The sequence below is a fragment of the Ctenopharyngodon idella genome, chromosome 18 (assembly GCF_019924925.1).
Source record: "Ctenopharyngodon idella isolate HZGC_01 chromosome 18, HZGC01, whole genome shotgun sequence".
Taxonomy (NCBI): domain Eukaryota; kingdom Metazoa; phylum Chordata; class Actinopteri; order Cypriniformes; family Xenocyprididae; genus Ctenopharyngodon; species Ctenopharyngodon idella.
The window spans coordinates 19,771,159-19,780,817 of NC_067237.1; the positions used below are offsets into that span (position 1 = coordinate 19,771,159).

Genomic DNA, 9,659 nt, shown 5'->3' on the forward strand with positions numbered 1-9,659 from the left:
TAGTTTACTTTTATGTGAAAAACACCTGGTAGGTTTTTTTATATAAATTATATTATAGAGTTCTGAGTCAAAAGTCGCACAAATGTTTTCTCTAGCTAGTGGTTTTGTTGTATTTTGGTTTCAAAAATCTTGTTCACTCTTAAATTATAATAGCCTAATGTTTGTAAAATGATTTGATTTATTTTACCATGATAAATAGTGTCACACTAGCCCCGGTCCCCACTATAGTTTTAACTAAAATATATTTTTGTTGTTTCATGGTATTAAATGATCTGTGGATCACCACTGACATGTTTAACTTTGGTATGGAAAGGTAAAAATAAAATGCAAAATAAAATGTATTGTCCATATCTAGCCACTAGGGTTCAGTATAATCAAAATAATGTGACTGTTCATGACAGAAGTGGCATAGGACGAAAAAAAAGGTAGTGTCTACAGAATGTGTGTGAGTTTGTCTTTTATGTTGTGTTGTAGAAAATGAGTGCTTTTGTGTAATTTTTCATCTTCTGTGTACAAAAAATCTCTCTATCAAATTCCTTAATAAATATACCCCTAAATAATATAACCAAAATTAATAATTATTAATAATTACTAATAATTATACGTTATATCGATTCTAAAATAACACAGTTAATATTGAAAAAAAACAATAATATTGTGAAATATTATTACAATTACAAAAAAAAAAAAATAACTGTTTTCTATTTGAATATATATTTTAAATGTAATTAATTTCTGTGATGCAAAGCTGAATTTTCAGCATCATTAATCCAGTCTTCAGTGTCACATGATCCTGATTTGGTGCTCAATTATTAACAATTATCATTGGTGTTCAAAAAATAATAATGTTTCTTATGTTTCTTATTTCACTGTTGAAAAGTTTCAACACAGGCACTATTTAAAGCATCCCATCAGGTAGGATTACGGCCTGGCATGGGAGCAGAAGAACGACAGAGACGTGCAGATGGTCAGCTGTTTCTTATGCTCACCAAGGCTGCATTTATTTGTGAAATAGTAATAGCGCTGGCAGAGGGGCACTGTACGTCAACACCTTTACCAACATGAAACTCAACAGTCAGTGAACTACTGTACATATACTGTAGTTATACATAAGTCTCTGAATGGTGTTTTTGCATTTCTTGTCTATAATAAAGCAAAGTGCATATAAATCATTCTGGAGGACTGATATACACTATTGTTCAAAAGTTCAAGGTTGGTAAGATAATAAAAAAAGATTGTAAAATGACATTTATTCTTGTGATGGAAAGCTGAATTTTCAGCATCATTACTCCAGTCTTCAGTGTCACATGATCCTTCAGAAATCATTTATTTGACCTAGAAATCTTTTGTAAAATTATAATTGTCTTTACTGTCACTTTTGATCAATTTTAATGTCCCCTCACAAATAAATTCATTCAAAAAGAAAGAAGTATTCCAAACTTTTGACACATACACTTAGCTGACCATCTGCACGTATCCGCCGTTCTGAGTTCTTCTGCTCCCATGTCAGGCGGTAATCCTACCTGATGGGATGCTTTAAATAGTGCCTGTGTAGAACCCTTTCAGTATCTAGGGTGTCCTCATAAACTTCACCTGATCCTGAAGACACCCTGACTGAGCTGGTATGTGTGATTCATTTCATCTGTGACTGAAGTGTGCAGTTGCTCACATATATACACTGTCAGAAAAAAATGTGTTAATTTGTAAAAATTGTGCTATTAAGGGTACAACAGATTGTCACAGTCCCCTTAAATGGACTACTTTGTACCCAATCTATCCCTAAACGGTGCATATTAGTACCTTATAGTAGTAATTTTTACCCTTCTATAAATTAGTACTCTTAGGAATAAATAGGCAGTGCTGGGTAGTAAGTGATTACATGTAATATGGATTAAGTAAACAGATTCCAAAAATGTAGTACTTTAAAATATCCACCAAATAGACAGATTCATAGTCTGAAGCTAAAAAAGGAGTTTGTGCCTATCATACAGTGCAATTTTCTGCAAAATCTGTCAACTCCAACTGCCTAATATCTGCAGACTGGCTCTGGTTTTCTGGCATCTAGCATCAACACCTTCAGACTGTAAATCGGGGCAGAAAGAAAAGAGAAAACAGCTTTTAAGTTGAGATTTAAAAAAGTCTCAACTCATAACTCAGCATTGTACTGGTTCAAAATGGCAACCTGTCATTCTAGCCTCTGCTTTAAAAGGTTCGTCACATCACATGTTTCATGTTTTTAAACCATGGTACACTTAAATGGATTATAGTTATGAGTAATTAAGGCTAACATATGGAATCAGTCAAAACATGGTATGGTTTGTTAATTATTCATCATAGCTAATTAGCAATATATTATTAATCTAACATCCGTTCATTTTATTTTCTATAGGCTACATAATTACGATTCTTGGATATTTAAAACTGTTTATTTGTAAGAAAAATAGTTTTTTAATACAAGCAATTTTTAAAAATGCAGTTGCAATAAATGATTTGGCTACTGCAGGTGAGCAGAATATTTATTTAATTTTAAATATAAAAGAGGAATGTTATCTCAAATTTCTCTATTCCTATTGCCAAAGCCATGGTTATTATCTCCTACTGACCTCAAAAAAGCACTATCAACCTAATTCGAGGCTGGCGAAATGAAAAAAAAAATCACATGAATGACCTACAAACAGCTCTCCTGAAATCATACATGTATGAACTACTTATGAACGATCCATGCACAGCTTAGTCTCACCTGAATTGTTGAATGTTTCCATTTTTAGTCATCTATATTTTTTAAAAAATCTGGAAAAGTCAAAGCAATGACAAAAAATGGGCCATTTGAACACACAGACAATGTGATAAAGCTCATTACATGCTTGACAGACAGTGAAATGTGGTATTCTGTTCTGTCTTCTCGCTGCAGGGTTAGAAGTGCACAGCGTGGAAGGTCGTTACGATTCTCTTAGGAAAATGTTTTAATGTCTTGTGAAATGAAATATAGATATTGTACATGGTGGCACCAAAGGGAATGTAGATAATATTGTATGTACCCTAGGGTCAGTTCCTCAATTTCTGAGCTGTCAGAGGTTATATTTGCTCTCATTTCCACACACATGTGTGAAATACTGCGGGAGTGTCTTAGAGACATCATATATCCTGCACAGGTGTAATTTACTTCAGCATTTTACTTTTTTTTTTTCTTTACTAGCTTTATTAAATATGCAATATGTGTGTATCTATGCATCAACTTTAGGTGAAGGCTGAACACTTAAATATAATATAATGCTTTATTATTATTATATATTTTTCATTATTAATATTAATGTGATATGTAGCTGCATTTTATTTTAAAAAAAAGTAAAGACATTTTTTAACAATATATATTATTTAACTATAAATATTGTATTCAGCCCCCATATACGAACGAGACATCAGAGTAACAAACAAATTCAGAGTAACAAATCTTTATTAATAATCTAAAAAGCACTCAGAAAGAATACGCAGGATATCACTGGGAGAATAACGCAAACATGCTTAAATGAGAACTGACGTAGATCAATTAAAACACAGGGCTATAAATAAAGGGTTAGAACAAAGGAAACCAAATTAGGCACAGGTGAAACTAATACGTAACCAAGGAATTCGAAACTAAACAGAGCAGGGAAACAGGAACTAAAGGAAGCAAAACAGAATATCAAAATAAGAGTCCCTACACTCTAAAAAAAAAATGCTGGGTTGTTTCAACCCATGTTTGGGTCAAATATAGACAAACCCAACTATTGGTTTAAATAGCACTACTGCGCAGACTCGGGCTCCAAACAACATAATCACAACGACCGTTACTGGGATATTTTCACTTCATTTTTCTACTGTGGAAGGAAGCAGAGAGGCACTGTCCATCTTTTTTTTTTTTTTTTTTTTTTTTACAGTCTTTGCGTTCCACAGTGATTTTTATGGTTTTTTTTTTTTTTTTTTTTTACAAAGTCTCATGCATACTTGGCTGAAACTCAAACACTTATAAATTCTGTAGTGTCAGACCTAATGACAGGTATAAAGATTAGAAAGTAGTCATATTGTAAATAGTCTAAATATTTGAAAGTCCCCTGTAGTCAATAACTTTATTCCTTAAAACTCATCTTTGATAACCAAAATGACATATTTAAATATTTTTCCTGTCGAAAAAAAAAAAAAAAAAATCTTTAGCCTTAAAATAGCTTGAATGTAACTCTACACCCTTGCTTCATTTAGTATATGCGGATCTATGAATATGCTAATTCGCTCCGCCTCGACTCACTCCACTCGGTCAACTTACTGAGGTAAACGCTGCACAATGGTATTGCTTTTTACAACATCGGACACACGTTATCAAACAGCTAATAATGTGTTGCTAATGTTACACGACTCCCTTGCTTCAGAGTCATAGTTAAAGGGGGGGGTGTAATGCTATTTCATGCATTCAGATTTATTTACACTGTTAAAGAGTTGCATTCTCATGCTAAGCAAGGCCAAAGTTTCAAAACACGAGTTGGACGTATGACGGAGTATTTCTGTGCCAAATACACTACTTCCGGTTTCAGAGAGTTTTTTTAGAGTATGGCCTGTATGACGTCAAAAGAGAGCGGGATTCCTTGTATAGGCACTTCTCCCTGATAAGCGTGCACAAACACATATCACCCAGAACAAGAGCAAGAGCACGCCCATCATCGCGCTTCATTCAGGATACGGAAGCTGAGAGATTTTTCAACAATGGCTGTGTCCCAATTCAGGGGCTGCACCCTTTGAAGGCTGCATATATCATCAAGGCTCATTTAAGAAAAATAACCATTAGATTGCAACGTAAGAAAGAAATTACAGTATTTTACACCTCACAATGAATATCAGTCAATTTTATTACGGTTACTTTTCTTACATATGACATCCTCGATGAAGTATTCAGCCTTCAAATGCGATCTCCGAAGGACGCAGCCTCTGAAATGAGACGCAGCTCCTGTCACCGAAGGAGTGTGTTTTTGATTGTGAGGGAAAGATTACCTTTTTCAGCTTCCCAAAGAACCCAGCTTCAAGGGAACTGTGGATGAAGTTCGTTTTTCTGGGGCAGCAACGGAGTTGCACACCTATGTTTGTTTGTTCCCAGGATTTCGGTGGCAAATACTTTGTAAACAAGTCCCAGTTTGCCGCTGGATTTGATGCATATAATATAAACAACACAAACGTTTTTGTTCCCTTTTTATTTATAATGATGTCGCAGCTTGCAGACGATCGCTATACAAAAGCTGCGCGCCCTCGTGACTCTTTAGCTCCGCCCACAGCACTGACGGCAGGCACGCCTCCAGGAGCTTGGCTTTTTTCGGAAAGACCCGGTTATAAATATGATAAAACTAAAGACTTTTCAGAGATTTGAAGGATGCATTGTTACTCTATATGTACTCAAGATTAACATGAGATTGGCAGAAACTGTGTGTGATACCCCCGCTTTAATGATATGCTAAAGCCTGTCAGCACACTGACGTGATTGGTTACAAGGTAGTTTGTGACGTAAGAAACACCAGCAAAAACTGTGTTTTTGAAACTGTCTTTAGATCACTGCAGTTTTAAAGACAAAATACTCAGCAATGGTGTTGACTTATGAATTTGCACATGGTTTGTCTTAAAGCATATTAAAAACACCACATACACATATAAACAACATTAAAAACTTGATTTTCACCCCAGGGGGACTTTAAATCTTAACCCCCTACAGCACAGCATTGCCTCAGGCAACGGAAAGTTTTCTTAAGCCCTATGTTTAGAAAAATTTTCTTTAAATGATTACAACCAATTAGAAAGGTCAAGAAAGTACCAAAGAACAGTCTAGTAAGGTGTGGGAGTCACTATCAAGCACCATTTAAAGGTGGGACATCCTGTTTTGACACATGGTCACAGGAGCACATGGTGTGAGAAGAAGGCAAGATTATTTGCTTTAGTAATCTTATTAAAATGAAATGAACTGTACATAAAAAATATATGTGTGTGTATGAAGGTGTAGAGAAGACTTTTGCCAGGTTTTATGAAGTTTGTGTCAAATTCAATATATCAATGTCTTTCAAGTATTTTTTCCCTTTTCACTTAATGATTTCTTGACATTTTTTAAAAAAAAATTTGATTTTGATGATAATTTTCTCTCTGATTCTGTACCATTGTTGCACAAAATAAAAAAAATATTTTGGGGTGGGGGGAGGGTGGGTGGCCAAACATTTTTTTTTAGCAATAAAATGTTCCCAAATGAACCAAAAAATGATGTGGAATATTTTTTTTTCATGTGCCATCAACGTGTGCAGTAGAGGGTTAAATTGTTAATCAGTTTTATCTAAGAATATTGTTCATTTTATAATTCATGTCATTTTATTTGAGAGCATTGGATATAATAAGTGCTGATTAAAAGCAAGAGTGCATTTGAGAAAATGTCGGGCATTACATTTATAACAGACACCAGACTAATGATTCACAGTTGGTGGATTTTGCATAAACTTTCATATAACAAACCCAATACTCCTAAACCTCCACTTATTGCGGACATTTATTCATGAAAAGTAAAGCAGCCGAGTCTGTGTGTGTGCTTATGCTTATGCAAATGAACCTCCTTATGGACTAATCTAAACCCTCTTCCATGTTTGATAATTCCACTCTTTCCTGATTCAAGCTTATAGCACACTGTGTGAGTAAAGGTGTGGGATTAGACCATTCTTGTGGAAGGCCTGTCTGAAATTTACATTGGATTTGCAATTCCTCCTACAGATGAACTGTCCAAAAGAGTGACTTTAATTTCTTACAGCTTCTTGTATACATTAAACATTATTATGTTCAATTTATTTAAAATTACACAATCGGAGAAAATCAGTTTTGCAACTGTGAAACAGAAATCTGAATGTGAGTGAAACACACAAGACATACTAAAATAGCCATCAGTAATTGATGATTTTACATTTTGAATTTATACAATGTGGCTTACAAATTTATACAAAAATAAAATAATTGATTATAATTCATGCACATGCTTTTAAATATGATTGCATATTACATTAACCAAATAGGTCAACATGCTGGTTAAATCTCCTGCATGGCTATTACATGTTTATTACAAGCAGTGGCACACACATATCTTGCTATCAGCCCATTAGCACATTTGATTTGATTAAATTTTATTTAATTTAATTTCAGTAACACCCATCATGCTGAGGCAGAGGTCTTTAGTGCTGTACAATGAGTGTTTCTTCCTCTGCAGCCCAGATGTGCTGTTGAATCCCAGAGGAGGCCAATGGAAGAGAGAGGTTGAGACACTTTGATTCCCCTCTTGCATATTCATGGATGGTTTTCAGACACTTCAATTATTCAGCTGGATGGATTTTCTTAAGGAACCGTCCAATGCTGCTCACCTTGAACTGTGAGTGATGAGATTTATTGCCATTTCAGTAGCCAGTAGGATAATCTTCAAAGGAATGCGCTTGGCTCTTTCTACACAAAAGCCACTAAATCTTATTTTTTTCAAACCATTCTGCTATTTTATTACAGTTGGTTTATGGTTGTCATGCAGACATATCATGTGGAAATTATGAGTTAATATCTTTTGATAGTGAAAGTGACAAGTGAAGGCCAAGTATGGTAACCCATATTCGGAATTTGTCCTCTGAATTTAACCCATCCAAGTTAGTGCTCACACATTAGGAGTAGTGAACACATACACACACTGCAAACCGTGGACACACACACACATGGAGCAGTGGGCAGCCATTTTCTATGGCGCCCAGGGAGTGATTGGGGGTTAGGTGCCTTCCTCAAGGGCAACACAGTCATTTCCTGCTGGTATTGAGAATCGAACCCGAAACCTTTGGGTTAATAGTCTGACTCTCTAACCATCAGGCCACGACTTCCCCAAAAAATGTTTGCCATAACAAATGTGCTTTATAAACACTTAGTCAAGCTTAATGTTACACTGAAAAACACTTGCTAAATCTAAATTGATTTGCAGTATTTAAGTCGAAAATATTATTTTAAATCACTGAATCAAACTATGAAATATTAAAGTAGAAAGGCTGAAGTAGTATTTTCTTCTAATTTTTTTTTTTTTTGTAGCTAAAACCTGTAGGATAGCCCCACCCCAAAATCACACCATTGGTTGAGCCACTTTTGTTGAATATGGCTAGTTGAAAATAATTTACATATTTTTAACCATGATAATAGCTTTTGCATACTGAATTTTGTACAATAACTTTATAAGTTTGATTAATTACACTCTCAGAAAAATATGTGTGCAAAAATCAAATCTTTAGGGGTACAAAAGCTTGTCACTGCAGTGCAAAAAAAAAAAAATCTAAGTTTAGTAAACTTAAAATGTGGAGTTGTATTAAGTAAAAACTTTGATATTTGAGTTATCTCAACAAGTTAAATCTGGGAAGTTGTTCTAACATGAAATTTTAAGTTGTGATAGCTAATTGCAACAATTTTTTTTGTTTTACATTAGGCAGTAACTTTGTACCACGTTTACCCCTGTATGCACCTTTTAGTGATAGATACAGGAGAAAGTTGTCCGGAAAGGTAAACATTTTTTGTTCATTTATAGAGTGGTGCAGGTATGATGTATATTTGTAGGCCAAATGTTAGCTTCACCCTGGTTCCCTCGACAAAAACCCAGTGGGATTTTTCTATTGGCTTTTGGATTATTGCAGAAAATAAGGTCTGTGGCTAACAAAAGCTTATGATTTTTACACGTTTTGTTCATCGTAATAATCTTCACCAATGAAAACAATTCGAATTTTGAAGCATAGATACAATTGGAAGAAGTCAAATGCTAAACGTATGCTATTAACGAACACGGTCACATGATTTCAGCGTCGCCATCACTAAGCTTCAGACAGCTCTTTGTCATTTTTTAAGAACATTTTCCCAGAAAGTTTGAGTTATAATAATTTGCAAGAGTACGATTATAAACACAACTAAGCAACAAAGTTTTCCTGTTTACCTGTTCGGCTGATGACGTTTAATGTCCCCGGCAGCTTCTGTAGTCCATTTAGCCACTTATTAGCGACCGCCTTTTACAAGACAAGTAAAAGCTTTTAAAAAGAAATCACAAGAGGGTTTTAAAGATGTTTTTTATATCGTAGAATAAAATATTTTCAGCTTTTGTCCACCACAGACCTTATTTCAAGTCAAAAAACCCATTGACCTCAGGACCCTGAATGTGCGTTTAGCAATCTGTTTCAAATTGGTATTACCACTGTCCTTTGTGAGATGCAGCTTTCATTAGACCTCATTAGACATCTGCAGAGGAACCGTTACAAAAGGGAAAGATGAGACCATTGCTTTCTCATATCCCCCTCAGGAAGGAAACGCTTGAGCTACTTTGCTGTAGAGCCACAAGCTGTGCAGTGAGAAGGCAGACTCAAACTCCCCAGCCTTTCACAAACAGCTGCTTGTAGTGCCTCTAGATGTGTTTTGGTGGGAAGGGGGTGGAAGCTGCTCCCTCAATGTGCCAGAAAATGTTATCAGTTTAGCGGTAATGCGTGTGTCTCACTTTCCATTACCCGTCCCTTTATTGCTGTGTGTATATCAACGAGAAGCTGCCACTGAATTTAAATGAGACATCCTGTTGCTTGCTGCTTATGTCTGTTAGTAGGAATTTTCTGAAAGGGTAATTT

At 35.2% G+C, this 9,659-nt stretch overlaps 1 long non-coding RNA gene across 1 annotated transcript; it reads right to left on the reverse strand.

Moving 5' to 3' along the window:
* Positions 1-6,343: 6,343 nt before the first annotated feature.
* On the reverse strand, positions 6,344-9,347 carry LOC127499339 (uncharacterized). Its single transcript, XR_007926099.1, has 3 exons — positions 9,160-9,347; positions 8,984-9,074; positions 6,344-7,406 (listed from the first exon to the last, which is right to left on the reverse strand). It is a non-coding gene; the product is annotated as an uncharacterized LOC127499339 (long non-coding RNA).
* Positions 9,348-9,659: the final 312 nt, after the last annotated feature.